Consider the following 19,124-nt stretch of genomic DNA (forward strand, 5'->3'; position numbering starts at 1 on the left):
CATCTGCAGTGATTTTGGAGCCCAGAAAAATAAAGTCTGACACTGTTTCCCCATCTATTTCCCATGAAGTGATGGGACTGGATGCCATGATCTTAGTTTTCTGAATGTTGAGCTTTAAGCCAACTTTTTCACTCTCCACTTTCACTTTCATCAAGAGGCTTTTTAGTTCCTCTTCACTTTCTGCCATAAGGGTGGTGTTATCTGCATATCTGAGGTTATTGATATTTCTCCTGGCAATCTTGATTCCAGCTTGTGCTTCTTCCAGTCCAGCGTTTCTCATGATGTACTCTGCATATAAGTTAAATAAACAGGGTGACAATATACAGCCTTGACGTACTCCTTTTCCTATTTGGAACCAGTCTGTTGTTCCATGTCCAGTTCTGACTGTTGCTTCCTGACCTGCATACAGATTTCTCAAGAGGCAGGTCAGGTGGTCTGGTATTCCCATCTCTTTCAGAATTTTCCAGTTTGTTGTGATCCACACAGTCAAAGGCTTTGGCATAGTTAATAAAGCAGAAATAGATGTTTTTCTGGAACTCTCCTGCTTTTCCCATGATCCAGCGGATGTTGGCAATTTGATCTCTGTTTCCTCTGTCTTTTTTAGGTTATGCAAATGCAAATCAGTATGGCCATTCTAATGTCATTTGAAAGTTTTTGTTACATTTATTCATTCAACAAATATTTACTGAACACCTCCTTCATGTTAGACAGTATTCCAGTCACTTGGATACATCGGTGAATAAAACAGACAAAAATATCTGCCCTACCTGGATCGGGAAGATCCCCTGGAATAGGAAATGGCGACCCACTCCAGTATTCTTGCCTGAAAAATTCCATGGACAGAAGAGCCTGGTGGCCTGTAGTTCATGCGGTTGCAAGAATTGGCCATGACTGAGCATATGCATGCACGCGCGTGTGTGCACGCACACACACACACAAACAAATTAACTTGGATCATATGGTATGCAATAAAATTGCTGGATCATAGCAATAAGTGAAAACCTTGAGTCCTCTCAAATTACATACAGCCTGAAGCTCTTCATAAAGTTTAGAACAATTAAACACCTACATGGGTACATGCAGGCACACACTCTTCAGAATTATACATACATGCAAAATTGTATAAAAATGAAAGCACGAGAATGATAAAAGATTCACAATGAAAACAAAGACTCAAGTGGGTGGTTACCTTGGGTTGGATAAAACAGGAAATAGGTTGGTGGGGGAAAACCACATGGTTAGATGTACTTTATTCTAGATCTTATGAATAAGCAAAAACAAGACCAGGAGCTGACTGTGGCTCAGACCATGAACTCCTTATTGCCAAATTCAGACTTAAATTGAAGAAAGTAGGGAAAACCACTAGACCATTCAGGTATGACCTAAATCAAATCCCTTATGATTATACAGTGGAAGTGAGAAATAGATTTAAGGGCCTAGATCTGATAGATAGAGTGCTTGATGAACTATGGAATGAGGTTCATGACATTGTACAGGAGACAGGGATCAAGATCATCCCCATGGAAAAGAAATGCAAAAAAGCAAAATGGCTGTCTGGGGAGGCCTTACAAATAGCTGTGAAAAGAACAGAAGGGAAAAGCAAAGGAGAAAAGGAAAGATATGAACATCTGAATGCAGAGTTCCAAAGAATAGCAAGAAAAGATAAGAAAGCCTTCTTCAGAGATCAATGCAAAGAAATAGAGGAAAACAACAGAATGGGAAAGACTAGGGATCTCTTCAAGAAAATCAGAGATACCAAAGGAACATTTCATGCAAAGATGAGCTCGATAAAGGACAGAAATGGTATGGACCTAACAGAAGCAGAAGATATTAAGAAGAGGTGGCAAGAATACACAGAAGAACTGTACGAAAAAGATCTTCACGACCCAGATAATCACGATGGTGTGATCACTGACCTAGAGCCAGACATCCTGGAATGTAAAGTCAAGTGGCCCTTAGGAAGCATCACTATGAATAAAGCTAATGGAGGTTATGGAATTCCAGTTGAGCTATTTCAAATCCTGAAAGATGATGCTGTGAAAGTGCTGCACTCAATATGCCAGCAAATTTGGAAAACTCAGCAGTGTCCACAGGACTGGAAAAGGTCAGTTTTCATTCCAATCCCAAAGAAAGGCAATGTCAAAGAATAGCTCAAACTACCGCACAGTTGCACTCATCTCACACACTAGTAAAGTAATGCTCAAAATTCTCCAAGCCAGGCTTCAGCAATATGTGAACCGTGAAGTTCCTGATGTTCAAGCTGGTTTTAGAAAAGGCAGAGGAACCAGAGATCAAATTGCCAACATCCGCTGGATCATGGAAAAAGCAAGAGAGTTCCAGAAAAACATCTATTTCTGCTTTATCGACTATGTCAAAGCCATTGACTGTGTGGATCACAATAAACTGTGGAAAATTCTTCAAGACATGGGAATATCAGAACACCTGATCTGCCTCTTGAGAAATCTGTATGCAGGTCAGGAAGCAACAGTCAGAACTGGACATGGAATAACAGACTGGTTCCCAGTAGGAAAAGGAGTATGTCAAGGCTGTATATTGTCACCCTGTTTATTTAACTTATATGCAGAGCACATCATGAGAAACGCTGGACTGGAAGAAACACAAGCTGGAATCAAGATTGCCGGGAGAAATATCAATAACCTCAGATATGCAGATGACATCACCCATATGGCAGAAAGTGAAGAGGAACTAAAAAGCCTCTTGATGAAAGTGAAAGTGGAGAGTGAAAAAGTTGGCTTAAAGCTCAACATTCAGAAAACTAAGATCATGGCATCCAGTCCCACCACTTCATGGGAAATAGATGGGGAAACAGTGGAAACAGTGTCAGACTTTATTTTTCTGGGCTCCAAAATCACTGCAGATGGTGACTGCAGCCATGAAATTAAAAGATGTTTATTCCTTGGAAGGAAAGTTATGACCAACCTAGATAGCATATTCAAAAGCAGAGACATTACTTTGCCAACAAAGGTCCGTCTAGTCAAGGCTATGGTTTTTCCTGTGGTCGTGTATGGATGTGAGAGTTGGACTGTGAAGAAGGCTGAGTGCCAAAGAATTGATGCTTTTCAACTGTGATGTTGGAGAAGACTCTTGAGAGTCCCTTGGACTGCAAGGAGATCCAACCAGTCCATTCTGAAGGAGATCAGCCCTGGGATTTCTTTGGAAGGAATGATGCTAAAGCTGAAACTCCAGTACTTTGGCCACCTGATTCAAAGAGTTGACTCATTGGAAAAGACTCTGATGCTGGGAGGGATTGGGGGCAGGAGGAGAAAGGGACGACAGAGGATGAGATGGCTGGATGGCATCACTGACTCGATGGACGTGAGTCTGAGTGAACTCCGGGAGTTGGTGATGGACAGGGAGGCCTGGCGTGCTGTGATTCATGGGGTCGCAAAGAGTCGGACACGACTGAGCGATTGATCTGATCTGATCTGATGAATAAGAACATACCACGTGTGGACAATGATGAGAACAAATTGTGAAACAATGAGTGTGATTAATCTAATTCTCTGTTTCTTTTTTTTTTATTTATAAATTTAAATCATATGTCATAGACACATCTATGATAATTATTTTTTTATTTTTGATAATTAAGAAATAGCCCAGTGAGTCAGCTTATCTCTGCTGAATGACTGAAATGTTTAAAAACCTGTAAGCTTCATTCACAATTCTGTGTGAATCTACCTTGTCATAAGATTTTTATTTTTATCTGTCTTAAGTTTAGGCTGCAGAGATAATTCTCTGTTTCTGAGGTCCCTAAAATGAAAATTTTTTCCCACATGAAGAAAAAGAAACCCTTTCCCCTAATAGGATAGTTTTCCACATTAAAAAAAAAAAAATAGAGCACAGAAAACAATTGTGAGGGACCATGTCTTACTCATCATAGCTCACAGTGAGGAAAGAACTTGTGCAATGGCATGAGAAGAACACTTACAGTGTTTGATATTTAAAGAGACATAAGATGCATGTACAGATTCTGAGGGAAGCTTCTGTACCATACAGCTCAAAGACACAACTGTGATCTCAGAATTATTGGCAAAGCCAAGGATGCCAGCCACACATGGATATGATCTCCCATGGCCTTGGCCTGCAATGACTTAGACCTGGGCTTGGGTTCCCACTCAGAGATTGAGGCTGGGTCCTGAAGGTGAGAGCACCAGATCCTAACCTCTAGACCAGTAGTCAGTGACAAGGGCCCTGGCCCTTCGACTTTGCAGAAAAGAATTTCCACAAGGAAGGGAAGTAGTGAAGCAAGTAATTTATTAAGAGGAAACTATAATGGCACCCCACTCAAGTACTCTTGCCTGGAAAATCCCATAGGTGGAGGAGCCTGGTAGGCTGCAGTCCATGGGGTCGCAAAGAGTCTGACACAACTGAGTGACTTCACTTTCACTTTTCACTTTCATACATTGGAGAAGTAAATGGCAACCCACTCCAGTGTTCTTGCCTGGAGAATCCCAGGGACGGTGGAGCCTGGTGGGCTGCCATCTCTGGGGTCACACAGAGTCGGACACGACTGAAGTGACTTAGCAGTAGCATGGGTATCTATTAACTATGGGTAAATAGACACATGAGCAGGCTCAGAGAGAGAGAGCCCCTGAATCACATGAGTCACTCTCATGGCAGTTTAAGTCACTTCGTCAGTTTGGTTCGTCACTCATGTGTGTCTGACTCTTTTAGAACCCATGCACTGCAGCATGCCAGACTTCCCTGTCCATCACCAACTCCCAGAGCTTGCTCAAACTCAAGTTCATTGAGTCGGTGATGGCATCCAACCACGTAATCCTCTGTCGTCCCCTTCTACCTCCTGCCTTCAATCTTCCCCAGCATCAGGGTCTTTTCCAATGAGTCAGTTCTTCACATCAGGTGGCCAAAGTATTGGAGTTTCAGCTTCAGCATCAGTCCTTCCAATGAATACTAAGGACTGATTTCCTTTAGGATGGACTGGTTGGATCTCTTTGCAGTCCAAAGGACTCTTGAGAGTCTTCTCCAACACCACAGTTCAAAAGCATCAATTCTTCGGTGCTCAGCTTTCTTTATAGTCCAACTCTCACATCCATACATGACTACTGGAAAAACCACAGCTTTGACTAGATGGACCTTTGTTGGCAAAGTAATGTCTCTGCTTTTTAATTTGCATCTAGGTTGGTCATAGCTTTTCTTCCAAGGAGCAAGAGTCTAAATTTCAAGGCTGCAGTTGCCATCTTCAGTGATTTTGGAGCCCAAGAAAATAAAGTCTGTTACTGTTTCCATTGTTTCTCCATCTATTTGCCATGGAGTGATGGAACAAGATGCCATGATCTTAGCTTTCTGAGTGTTGAGTTAACTTTTTCATTCTCCTCTTTCACTTTCATCAAGAGGCTCTTTAATTTCTCTTCACTTTCTGCCAAAAGAGTGGTGTCACCTGCATATCTGAGGTTATTGATATTTCTCCTGGCAATCTTTATTCCAGCTTGTGCTTCATCCAGCCTGGCATTTCACATGATGTATTCTGCATATAAGTTAAATAAGCAGGGTAGCAATATACAGGCTTGACATATTCCTTTTCTAGTTTGGAACCAGTCTGTTGTTCCATGTCCAGTTCTAACTGTTGCTTTTTGACCTGTGTACAGATTTCTCAGGAGGCAGGTAAGGTCTTTTGGTATTCCTGTCTCTTGAAGAATTTTCCACAGTTTATTGTGATCCACACAGTCAAAGACTTTGGCGTAATCAATTAAACAGAAGTAGATGTTTTTCTGGAACTCTCTTGCTTTTTCTATGATCCAATGGATGTTTGTAATTTGATCTCTGGTTCTTCTGCCTTTTCTAAAACCAGCTTGAACATCGGGAAGTTCATAGTTCACATACTGTTGACGCCTGGCTTAGAGAATTTTGAGGATTACTTTGCTAGTGTGTGCAATGAGTGCAATCATGTGGTAGTTTGAACATTCTCTGGTGTTGCCTTTCTTTGGGATTGGAATGAAAACTGACCTTTTCCAGTCCTGTGGCCACTGCTGAGTTTTCCAAATTTGCTGGCATATTGAGTGCAGCACTTTCACAGCATCATCTTTTAGGATTTGAAATAGCTCAACTGGAATTCCATCACCTCCACTAGCTTTGTTTGTAGTGATGCTTCCTAAAACTCACTTGACTTCTCTTTCCAGGATGTCTGGCTCGAGGTGAGTGATCATACCATCATGATTATCTAGATCATGAAGATCTTTTTTGTATAGTTCTTTGTATTCTTGCCACCTCTTCTTACTATCTTCTGCTTTTGTTAGGTCCATACCATTTCTGTCCTTTATTGTGCCCCAAACCTCTGAATTTAAGCTCAAGTATTATCTCCTCAAGGGCTTTCCCAGATAAAACCACCAAATATATACCACGCTGTTTGCTTCTCTTCATGACATTTATTTTTAAAGGGCTTCCCAGGTAGCTCTGTGGTAAGGAATCTGCCTCCCAATGCAGGAGATGCAGGAGATGGGGGTTAGATCCCTGGGTGGGAAAGATCCCCTGGAGGAGGGAATGGAAACCCACTCCAGTATTGTTGCCTGGGAAATCCCATGGAGAGGAGTCAGGTGGGTTACAATCCATGGGGCTGCAGAGAGTCAGACGTGATTGAGCATTCATGCACAATGACATTTATGCCTTCTAGAAATTATCTGGTTAAATTATTTCATAAAACCTCTGGATGATCCTGCCAGAAGATGGAGAAATAGGAGATGGGCTAAGGGTTTGGAGAAGGGGATGGTTCAGGCAGGGGAGAGAGGTGTCTTGGGATACTGGTAAATAATGGCAATGGGATTATGTTTTCATAGGATAAAAGTTAAAATGTAAAAACTCATATGTTTTCAGAAGTATGGTTCTCCAAGGCTTTGAACACTCTAAGAGTGTATACATATTGCATCGTAAGAAGGAAACAGAATATACAAATCTCTGCAAAATTATTGTAATGCTCTTTCCCACCTGTTTACTGACTTAATGTCAGCTCTTGAAAGTTAGTGCAGTGTGTGATTCTGAAGCTGAGGTGCTGGAACTCAGCAGCCAGAACTCAGCTTTAAATCCCTCCTCTTCAGTTTCCCAGCCATCTGATCTTGATGACATTAAAGCTTGCCTATGTGTCCCAGCGACCTGATGAATTTGTTGAGAGAACTAAATGAGTTAACACACTTCTGTTCTGGGAAAGGCTCATAGCAGAGAAGAAATAGTCGATAAATATTAACTATCATTATCAGACATTAGGAAACAACCCTGCCACTTGGGGCTTCTTAAGAGAAAGGAAAGGCTGGAATTTCCATTTACACTCTGGAAATGGAGGTGACCAGAAGGATCAGAGCACTTCCTGCTCCACCCCCTCTCACTTTCAAAGCAGTTCTCAGATTTTTGTCCATAGAGCTGCAGGTGGGCAGATATTTTTATGTTCGTCTTTCCTCAAACTACTTAAATAGGTTGGAAACAGTGACAGAAATATCACCTTCTGAGGTTGAGGAGCAGTACAAGAAATATCTGAGAATTACTAAATGGAATTTGGGTAGAAAAAAATGTTGCAATTGATTTGGTTGTTGAGTATTCACACACACACATATACACATCTACCTTTTAAAATGTATTTATTAAATAGGTCTAGTGAAGGGCAAAGAGTCCCTCTTATAGAACTCAAGATCTCTCAACATTCAGATATTTGATCCTTTTGGAGGTACTTAACCGATCTGTGGATTTCTTTTATCATCTGCTCTTTGTGCTCCCAAAAAGCAAATGGGAAATGCAAGGTTGTAGGTGGGGGAAAAAGTTGGGTTTAGAGGTAAAACAAAACAAAAAGCAGGAGAATAAAATCTTGGGGGAAGGCAAGAGTAAGGAGAGCTGGACTGCTATTTTCGAAATGGTAAGTCATTAGGTTTTTGAAGGAAGTAAGGCCAGTTATCAGGCTTTGAAAGAAAGTAAAGCCATGCTCCCATATTCAGGGTTAGGTTGTCTGACTCAGTGGTAAGAGCTTACCTCTGCCTTCTTCCTGAGCCTTTAGTAGAGGATACAGCCTGAGGCGGTCACCGCACAGGATTTTCTTAAATTCCCCTCAACAGTTTGAGAGATGAGTTTTCACCCCAAATCTCACTAAAGCTGTTTGTTTCTGTTCAGTGTCTCTGATTTCCAGAAAGGAGGCGGAGAAGCTAATGATTTGTGTAGGAAGGTTTGCTGAACCTGTGTTGATTTATAACCTCCTGACCTGAGGAGATGGAGTCCTGGCTCACCAGGCTCTGACCACAGCACCCCTGAAATCTCGCTCCTTCTGGGTCAGCCTCAGGGTGATCACTGACCCACCGAAGCTTCTCTTCAGACGTCCAAGAGACCGGACACACTGCTGTAACAGGGCTGAGGGAAGTACAAAGTTTTAACACAATGGGAGAAAACGGGACGACAGGACAAGATGGTTCTCTTCAATATTTAAAGAGCTGCTGAAAGAGAGACTGGAGTCGTTTTGCGGCTTTAAAGAGCACAATCAGAGCTGACAGGAGTTACCGATCAACTCAAAATGGTTCAGAGTCGGGGGGAGGGGGAATTGGATGAAGGTGGTTCAAGGTATAAACTTCCAGTTATAAGATAAGTAAGTCCTAGGGATGTAAGGTTAAACATGACTCATCTGATTAACACTGGATGTTATATGAAAGTTGTTGAGAGTAAATCCTAAGTGTTCTCATTACAAGGAATAATTTTTTTCTTTGTCTCAAGAAAAAGTCTCACAGTGAACTGCTTGTTTTTTTTCAAACGGTTTTGGATTGTGAACTCACCTTCAGCGGAGTTTTTCTAAAAATTGCATTTATTATATTTTTTGGCTGCGTTGGGTCTTAGTTGTAGCATGCGGGATCCTCCTTTTGGCACAGGGGCTCCCCGCGGTATGTGGGATCTTAGTTGCCCAACCAGGGATCGAATCCACATCCTTTGCATTGGAAGGTAGATTCTTAACCATAAGACAACCAGAGAAGTCCCAAGAGTCCTTCTTAATCTTACTATGTTGACTTGCTTATTTTCATCCTTCCTTTAACCAGAATTAACAAAGTAGAAATTTAAACTACTTTGCTTATTATTATATCCTTAGTACCTAGAATAGCATTTGGCATAGAATGTGTGCTAAGTTGCTTCAGTTTTGTCTGACTCTTTGCAACACCACGGATGGTAGCCCTCCTGGCTCCTCTGTCCATGGGATTTTCCAGGCAAAATACTGGAGTGGGTTGCTATGCCCTCCTCTAGGGGAGCTTCCCGACCTAGGAATTGAACCCTTGTCTCCTGCATTGCAGGCAGATTCTTTACCGCTGAGCCTCCAGGGAAGCCCTTGGCATAGAATAGGCACTCAACAAGTGTTTGTTGAAAGAAAGAACTATAATCTCAGCAATTCTTTCTGATTAGTGCTATAATTATCCCATAGCATAGATAAAAAACTGAGGCTAATGAACTTGCTCAAGATCACAACTCATCAGTGCTGGAGCTGGGTCCAGCTGGCACTTTTAAGCATCACAATACATTTGTATTATGTTTCCCTGTTTTAACATATCAGTCCAAACTATGCTTCAAACTTCATCTCAAATTCCATTTGGATAAGACCACCTTAGCACCTGACACTGTCCCTAATATTTCGCTCATCCAATTCTGCAAGCAAGTTGTGTGTGTGCTCAGTTGCTCAGTTGTGTCCGATTCTTATGACCTCATGGACTGTAGCCCTCCAGGCTCCTCTGTCCATAGGATTCTCTATGCAAGAATACTGGAGTGGATTGCCATTTCTTTCTCCGGGGGATCTTACGAACTCAGGGATTGAACTCGCCCCTTGCATCTCCTGAGTTGGCAGGTGGATTCTTTACCACTGAGCCACCTGGGAAGCCCAGGTAGAAAGTTATCATGAGAATAATTGGTAAATGGTGGTTTTCTCACCTCAGTCAACTGTTCAAAAATAGTGGTGGCACCCAGTAGAAATGAATGTTCCTGCTTAAAACAAGTCTGTTCTTCAAGTTTATTTCTGTTTGTGATATTATCTTTTCTTACATTTTCCAGTCACACAAGAAATTGAATTCATGCTTAGCATATTAGCGTCTTACTTTACTGAATGAGTAAATGAAAGCAAAGTTGCTCGGTTAAGTCTGACTCTTTGTGACCGCATGGACAGTGCATGGAATTGTCCAGGGCAGAATACTGGAGTGGGTAGCCTTTCCCTTCTCCGGGGGATCTTCCCAACCCAGGGATCAAACCCAGGCCTCCCGCATTGAAGGTGGATCCTTTACCAGCTGAGCCACAAGGAAGCCCAAGAATACTGGAGTGGGTAGCCTATCCCTTCTCCAGGGGAACTTCCCAACCCAGGAATCAAACTGGGGTCTCCTGCATTGCAGGCAGATTCTTTACCAACTGAGCTATCAGGGAAGTCCTACTGAATGAGTAAATCAGTAAGTGATTTACAAAAGACTTCTTAAAGCACAAAAGAAAAAACTCAGAAAAGAGGTTCAGCAAGTTAAGTAATGTGAACATTTTAACTGAGTTTTCCTATAGTCTCTGAACACGATGTCATAGTCAGAGCTCTGGCCAGGTAAGGGTTAACTGTTCAGACAAAACAAAACAAAACAAAACAGAAAGGAGGAGCCTCTGGTTCCAGTTGACTAATCTTTTCTCTCACCTGTTTCATGCAGCCTTCAGAGCTAAAGAAATTTTACCAAAGGATTATTACTTAGGTAAACAGAGATTCTTTTATTTCCAGCTCTGATTCTCTGGAGAGCAAGAAGCTCCAGCTTACATGTATTCAGATGTTAATTCATATTGGTTACTCAGTATATAATTGTAAACAGTCTGACTATCTTACAGTATAGAGGCAGCAATGAATGAAGGTGATGGTGAATGCTAAGGTAAAGGAAATTCATTTATTTGGGCTGTTGTGGGTTGCAGTTTATCACTTCTGGTTGCAAAAAATAAAAGGTAGACTTAACGCTGAGAAATGTAAGACTCCTTGGGTTTTCTAATTTGTCTTTAATTTCCTGATAGTGACACCAATTCTATTTAACTCAGGATCCTGTAATAGTAGCACTACTGCTCATTCACAGACAAGTCTGGAAATACAGATGTTGATTTTCAGTCATGAAATATATTGATTTTTTTCAAATACATAGTTACCAGTGGTTTAGAATATTTGAAGTGAGTCTAAATGATCCAGATAATATTTCCTCCCTGCTTTTTTCTATCGTCTGAAAAGCCCCCTTTTGTTTATCCAGTTCCTCCAAGTTCATCCTTCAAGTTTTGATCAAGCCATATGTTTTCCACATACCTGTCTCCCTCCCCTGAAATCCTACAGCATTAGTGGTCTATACTATACTGTACTACACAGATGTACACACACACACTTTGTTGGAATTTTCTTTCAAAATTCAAAACTGAGAAAGTTAGTTTTTTAAAGCCAAATAGCACAAAAAAAGTATAAAAAGACAAAGTCAACTTGGTGAATATCTTTTTACATGTAAAAATATATAGAACAAATATAATTGCATGAATTTATATACATGTGTTCCCCTACTTTTATTCACAGGAATAGGATCATAATTAGATACATGACTTGACTTACTACTGTATTCATTTAAACTGTGTACTCTGGGTATTCCTCTAGGTCAGCACATGTGTCTCAGTCATTCTTGGCCTATTTTTTTCTTTGAAATATGTCTGTTTCTATAGAACAGATTTCCAAAACTGAAATTACAGAACAATGTGTGCTGTAATTCACAACTCTCCTGTTTCTATACCCCATTATGTTGAATATTATATTTCTTTAAAATTTTGTTAACTTATTATATGAAAAAGTGAGAGTATTGTGTTGTTTTGAATTGTGTTTCCTTGTCTATTAGTGAGACAGCATCTTTTATAAACTGCTTTTAATACATTTTTCATTTGCATTTCTTCTTTTATGAACCTCAGTCCATACCCATGCTTGTTTTTTTTAATCAATCTGTAGAAGCTCTTTTTTTCACATTAGCGATATAACCTTCTGCTTCTTATATATATTTTAAGCATTTCTTCCATCTCTGTTTTTCTAACATTATTTATGGTAATTTTTTTTTTGCCTTTGTTTACTTTGTATTATGATGAATTCAACTTTGAGAACTTTTCCTGTTATGGTTTCTTAAAGTTTCTTTGGTCTTTTTGAAGAAATTTTTTCCAATCGTAGCACTTTTCTACTTAAAAAAAAAAAATATATATATATATATATATATGTTTTTACATTGAAGTCTTTCATCCTTTGCTCTTTTTATTTTAAACATGGTATCTAGACAGGGCTAGCAGCCTATGGGCTGCCGTCTATGGGGTCGCACAGAGTCGGACACGACTGAAGCGACTTAGGAGCAGCAGCAGCAGCAGTCTATTTTCTTTTCAGATAGAGATTCAATTATGATATCACTATCATTCATTAAATAAGCTCTATTTTTTCCTGATGAACTATTATTAATGTATTTATCATATACACATTTTCTGTTTTACTGGATGTTGTGATGGACTCCGTTTTGCACCAGTGACCTGTGTGCTTGTTTTTTGGCTCAGAACGTGCTGTTCTAATCAGACTAATGTTATCAAAGGTTTTAGTATCTCCATGGCAGTTTCCTACCATCCTTTTTGATTTCAGGGCAGGGTGGGGGCAGTCTTTCTCTCAAACTCAAGCCCAGTGAGCATGCATGACTTTAAGAAGTTCGCTGTGAGTGGTTTATCTGTCCTCTGCAATTTGGATGACACAGGGACTGGTGTCCAACTCCTGCTGTAGAAGTTTAAAAGGTTGTGGGAGGATCCACCTACCAGGAGGTGGAAAGAAGAGAGGGCTACGTTCAGAAAGGAGCGACGTCCCAGTCAATTGTGGGTCAACCAGAGCTAGTTTGGGGCTGTCTTACATCTGGACTGGATTATATGGAGCAATGCTGAGATCCCAGTAGAAAGAGGCTAAACGTGTATGCTGCTCCTTGAAATCTGAAGGAGAAATTGTGCCTGATCAATTAGCGGAAGTGCATTTACCCTGCCAGGACACTGCAGGTGAGAGACGGTGAATGAGGGGTGGGATCGCCCAAGACCTCTGAAAGTGGCCACCAGAGAGCCATCAATTTCAAATCAATCCTGGCCAAAGGAGGCAAGGATGACATTTCCTACTTCATTAACCAACCCGCCGCCCTGCCCCGCCCCCCCCCGCACGACCCTCCCCCACCACGCCCCCCACCCCCAGCCCACACCAACTCCTACAAGTTTCAAGTTTCAACTCTGCAGGAGACAAAGGCAGGCTTGTTCTACTGGGGAGGAAGAGAGGGGTGCGTGGGGATGGGGAGAGGCCGGAAGAAGCTGATAGAAAACAGAAGCAACCTGTTTATGATGATATCAGGAATGAGTATAGAATTTTAAATCTTCAAAATAGCCATTTACTTCTCATAAGTCAATAAATAAACAGAATTACATGTCGTGTATTTGAAATGAGGATAGAAAGTAGAAAATGTCTTGCTCATGCCAAGTTGCTTCAGTTGCGTCAGACTCTTTGCAACCCCAGAGAACCCTCCTCTGTCCATGGGGTCCAGGTAAGAATACTGAAGTGGGTTGCCATTTCCTTCTCCAGAGGGTCTTCTGGACCCAGGGATCAAACCCGCATCTCTTGTCTCCTAGATACTTAGAGGCAGGATGTGGACAAGATAAAAATCAAGGTTGACAACTTCACTTTTCAGTTACTTTGTTAGCAATAGAGGCAGCTGAAACATGTCAGGCTCTCAGACTGGCACTTTACATCAATCATCTCCTTTTTTGTTATATGCCAGGTAGAAGTCTAATCTTTTTAGGATCCAGCAAGAGATTTGCATATCTCCTATTTAGTCGATCTAGGAAGCCTAACAAGACTTATCAAAATGTTTTCTTGGCAGTTTCTGACTCTTCAGAGAAATTCAGGTCACTTGGATTTCAGTGTTAGAATTAATTCAAATGCTGAAGCAGCTGCTTCGGTATTCCAAATATACGATGTAAATGACAGTGTAGGACAGGTATGAAAAAACGTAGACTGAATTCTGCATTGGCTTGGTTCACCAGCATTTTTGTTTCACAAATTAGAAACTTTCTGATAGCAACAATCTGTCATTTCCTCTACTTTTATGAGAATATAATATAATGATTTTAGTTAGATGGTATAATTTTTATTTGTATTCTAAAATGGGAAAAGTGAAAGTTGCTCAGTCATGTCCAACTCTTTGCGACTCCATCCATGGAGTCCTCCAAGCCAGAATACTGGAGTGGGTAGCCTTTCCCTTCTCCAGGGGATCTTCCCAACTCAGGGATCAAACCCAGGTCTCCCACATTGCAGGCAGATTGGTTACTAACTGAGCTATCAGGGAAGCCCAACAGCATATGAAATACAACAATTTGTGAAAAGTCCATACAAGGCACTTCATTGTGAAAAAGCTCTGGTTTCTCTTTCTATCCACTTTCTTCCTTTTGTCTCTGTGTTTACCAGCGAGTTTACGTCATTTGTGGTTTCTAAGCTCCTGTTCTTTATGCTGTAAATCTTGTTAAAACCCATGCTAGATGAGGCTAGTTGGTTGAACTACCGATGTGAATTCAGATATTCATTCAGAATAAATTCAGAAATGTCAGAAACATACACAAGTAGTGAACCTGTCTTTGAATCTACTATTTTATCTTTTGTTTATTTATGTGGCAGAATAAGTTGTTTATACGTGAAAGGAAGAGGGCAGAGGGTAAACTCCGTTTGAAGTTCCCATTTTCTAATCAGAGTCCCTACCAGAAAATGGTAGGCGGCTACGGTTAAATTGGACCGTAGTCTAGTAATGTCTCAATGTATCTGGAAATTATGGTCACATTTGTGGACAATTTTAAAGGTAAATTAAGTTTTAAATATATAGTCCTAGGAAAGGCTAGAAAGAAAAGTGTATAGGTGACACTAAGACATAAGCTTTTCTGGGGCAAATTTCTGGATAAAAACATATAATAAAAAGTAACTAATGATTATAACTATTTTCAGACAGGTAAATATTACATCCTGTTGCCTTCCTGTATTACAGATGGGAAGACAATTTGCCTCAGATTACTGGTCATAGCCCAAGCTCATTCCTGGTGGTAAAGCAGTGCATTATCCATTTTAGGTGATTTAGCTCCTAAAAAACTCAAAAGTAACAAAAGAACAACATGTACTAGAGACACATAAGATTTAAAAGATTTTAAACAGCCTTGGCACATCCTGTCTTAAGACAGCCACATTTAAGCATATGTTGTGGTTCAGTCGCTAAATTGTGTCCAACTCTTTGGTGACCCCATGGACTGTAGCCCACCAGGCTCCTCTGTGCATCAGATTGTTCTATTATGGTGTTTACAATGATTAAGTACAGAAGGGTCTTTTCTATATTTGAATACACTCTAGAAAATTAATCCTACACTTGCAGATTTTCCCAGTTGTAGCTATTAGACGCTCCTAAAGCCTTGACGTGGGTTTATTTCTTTCTTCTTTTTACTCAGAAGTCTTAGAATCAAAATGGGGCACATGTGGCAGTAGTGAAGTTGTATAGTTTTTTTTTTTTTAATATCTCATGCTTTGGTTAATGCCATATCCTAGAATTTAATGAATAATAATTACAGGTAATATTTGTTAAATGTGGCTGAGACAGGTGTAATTATATTCTGAGCCTTTTTCATGAATCATCTATCTTCATATCTCTGCCAAGAAGACACACACATACACACATATATATACACAGGCATGTATATGTATTTTCATATATAAATGAGGCAATTGAGGCTAAAAGAAGTTAAGAAACATATATAATGTTTTGAAAAGGAACTAGGATTTTAACAAAGGTCAGTCAGCCTGATTTTAAAAACCTTACCCTTCCCATTATACCGGTAGTCTTACCATAGTCATTTTCAGCATCTTGTTGATATTTTACTCTTCCAAAGCACAACTGGGAATTTTTAAAATGCTTAATTGTACTTTTAATATTATAACATTTGAACACATTTAGACAGTCTGTCCTGGTACAGACAGTTATTAATCCTAAACTTAAATTCAAATAAAGCTCCAGAAACTTTCAAGTAAAACTCCAGTTGTCCTGGTACTCAAAGGGTTTGGTTCTGTTTCATAGCCTCTTTTATTTTCCAGTGTCCTTTCTGCAGGAGGGATTCTGGAAGCAGACAGTTCCTAAGGATGCAATCCTGTCTGAGGAAGTCTGAAGAAGGTTCAGAGAAACAAATGATTTCCATTGTCTTGTCCTTTTCTCTTGTCCTGCTAGCCTTTTCTACCGTGTTGGCCCAGGTTAACGTTTAGGATTTTCATAACCAGAGTACAACTGGTACTTTCAATATTGTTCAGGAATAGCTGTTTGCAGGGAAGTGGTTGCAAATGTATGTAGGCCCCAAAGCCCGAATACAGATATTTTAATTGGTAATCAAGGCTCCTTTATGCCTTTTTCCTCCTTGCTCCTTCTTTTTCTTTTCCTTATAGCTCTCCTCCTTTCTTCCCTAATCATTTTTTTGTGTCTGCAGGAGCGCATTCCATTTTTCTAGGCCTTTGCTCTCAGCTCCTGTTATGTGACTTCAACTAGGGTATTAGTAATACTGATAAAGATTTCCCTGTCAAGAGGGATTTGTCTTTTAATAAGAGACTCTTGAACTAAAAAGTTTTTAAAATGCAAAAGAATGAATTTCAAGTTGCAGGAAGTTTGGGAGATTAATTTGGGACATGAGTTCTTGAAACCTGCTTGTTATTCAGATAATTCCTATTTCAAAAGTGGAGGTATGTGTTCAGTAAAGAAACTGAATTATCACAAGCCAGAACCTACTTTTTTTTGGCTTCTCTGGTGGCTCAGATGGTAAAGAATCTGCCAGGAGACCCAGGTTTGATCCCTGGGTGGGAAGATCCCCTGGAAATGGGAATGGCAACCCACTCCAGTATTCTTGCTTGGAGAATTCCATGGACAGAGAAGCCTAGTGGGCTACAGTCACAGAGTCGGACACGATTGAGAGATTAACACGCACACGCACACACACATACACACACAGAATCTACTATTATCACAGTTATAATTGGGACCACAGCTTCCTAGCCTTCATGTAAGCTGACACTATTCCATCTGCCCCGTATTCACACATTTATACGATAATCAGGGCATTATACCCTTGAAGATGAAGAAGAGATTTTTTTTTTTAATGTAAAAATCTCCAAATTTTAATTAAGACAGTTACAGGAATTCCCTGGTGGTCCAGTTGTTAGGACTCCATGCTTTCTCTGCAGAGGACCTGGGTTAAAAATGATTGGGGAAATACGATCCCACAGCCTCTAAGCACGGCCAAAAAATAAAGATACTGCTTTAAAAAAAAGGGTCATGATAGCTTTTTAAATTGAAGTGTGATTGATTTACAATATTGCATTGGTTTTAGGTGTATGGAAAATATATATTTTGGTAGTTTTTTTAGATAATTTTCCATTATAGGTCATTATAAGATGCTGAATACAGTTCCCTGTACTATACAGTAAATTTTTGTTGCTTAAGAAAGATTTTTAAAAATTTGTCTACAATGTTTTTGATAAAATTAATTTTCCTTCTTGTAATGCCTATCCATGATTTCAATTTTAAAAGTATTGAATTCATCAATATATGACTTGTTAGGTAGGAGGTAACATTGCCAGTTGCTGAAATTCTATTCCTTTAGACATTTCAGAATTTGCTCTCACTCTTTTAATCTACTTACAAGTCAGGTAATCTCTGCCAGATGTGCTGTTTCTGCATTGTCTTGAGATTTCCTTTATAGGATTTGTGTGACACTTCTTACTGAGCATAACTGTTGTTCTAAATAACAAGGAATGTTCCCACAGGGAAGAAAGAGGGGGTATTTTCAGAACCTGCATCTCGTGTAGTCCTGTCAAAGTTTTTGTAATTCTAGATGCGATAGTGTGGGACAAATGCCTTTGCATCATTGGTTATTGGAGCAGGAAAGGTATCCTGTGATACAAATCCTGTTTAGGATTTGGACAGATTATTGTCATTATCCTAGTTCTCTTTTTGTTTCTTTAAACATTTTCCCACACTGTTTTGTGCTCACTTTTGTTACCCACCTTCATGCTCCCCCCATTTCTCTCTCTTTTTCAATCCTCTGGTCTGGTTTGTTATTAATAACCAAAGTACCCATGTAATATTATATCATTTTTTGTTTGTGTAGAGTTATCATGGTCAGAATAGTTACCACTGACTGAACACGAGAGACATGCCCCACACTTCGTGTATTTCTTTCCTAATCTTTAATATAACCCTACAATTATTATTCCTATTTTACAAAGAGACTATAAGATGTCATCCTCTATCAGCTTCATCATTGTGTCATATCAGAACTTTACATTGAAGTTCACTCATTCATTTTCTTGTGCTTTATTCATGGAATATATTGATTCAGCCAAAATTGATTGAGTGCCTGTTATGTGCAAAGTTGGGATTCAAAGATTGTGGGGATTACCAAGGTAACTCACACATCCTTGTCCTATATTACAGGCTAGATGAGAAAATAATGCCTATGCATACATAACCAAAAATACAGGGTAAATCTGTAAACTTCTTCAAGATATTCCCTAAACTCTAGCCACTAAAAGAGTATCAAATACCAATGCAAGCTTAATAGACATGTGTTGAGTGAATGTTTCAATCAACTGATATCGGAAGAGTAATACAGATAAAAGTCTATGTAACTTAAGAAGAGAGTTTCCTTGAAGATTGTGGCATTTGAATAAAATCTGGGTGTAAACTCCAACAGGGTGAAGGGAGGGTATTGCAAGGTGAGCAAACTGTATGGGCCTAGGTGTGGAGGTGAGGGGTGTGAAATGTAGTCTGAAGTTCCATGGGAAGGACCTTCATGGACTGGCTACTGGAAGTGGGCTTATTCACTTGGTAGAATTTTCATTGAGCCATAAAAGAAAATTTTCTTCAAAGTATACAGAACAAAGAAATGAAAGTCTCAATAGAAAAGGCAATATGTTAGGAGGTTGGGATTTACATATACACACTGCTGCTGCTGCTGCTGCTAAGTCGCTTCAGTTGTGTCCGACTCTGTGCGACTCCATAGACGGCAGCCCACTAGGGTCCTCTGTCCCTGGGATT

At 39.9% G+C, this 19,124-nt stretch overlaps 1 protein-coding gene across 2 annotated transcripts in view; it reads left to right on the forward strand.

Annotated features, from left to right (window-relative positions):
- Positions 1-12,789: 12,789 nt before the first annotated feature.
- The window catches only part of SLCO1A2 (solute carrier organic anion transporter family member 1A2), a 113,157-nt gene continuing 106,822 nt past the window's right edge, over positions 12,790-19,124 (forward strand). Inside the window, exon 1 of one of the 2 annotated variants that reach the window (XM_061417677.1) lies at positions 12,790-13,029. The gene's annotated coding sequence lies outside the window, so the exon portion shown is untranslated. Of the gene's footprint in view, positions 13,030-13,317; positions 13,560-19,124 lie in introns of those variants that run through there. The other variant, XM_061417678.1, reaches the window with a different exon arrangement.

The sequence above is a fragment of the Bos javanicus genome, chromosome 5 (genome assembly GCF_032452875.1).
Source record: "Bos javanicus breed banteng chromosome 5, ARS-OSU_banteng_1.0, whole genome shotgun sequence".
In the NCBI taxonomy this organism is placed as follows: Eukaryota; Metazoa; Chordata; class Mammalia; order Artiodactyla; family Bovidae; genus Bos; species Bos javanicus.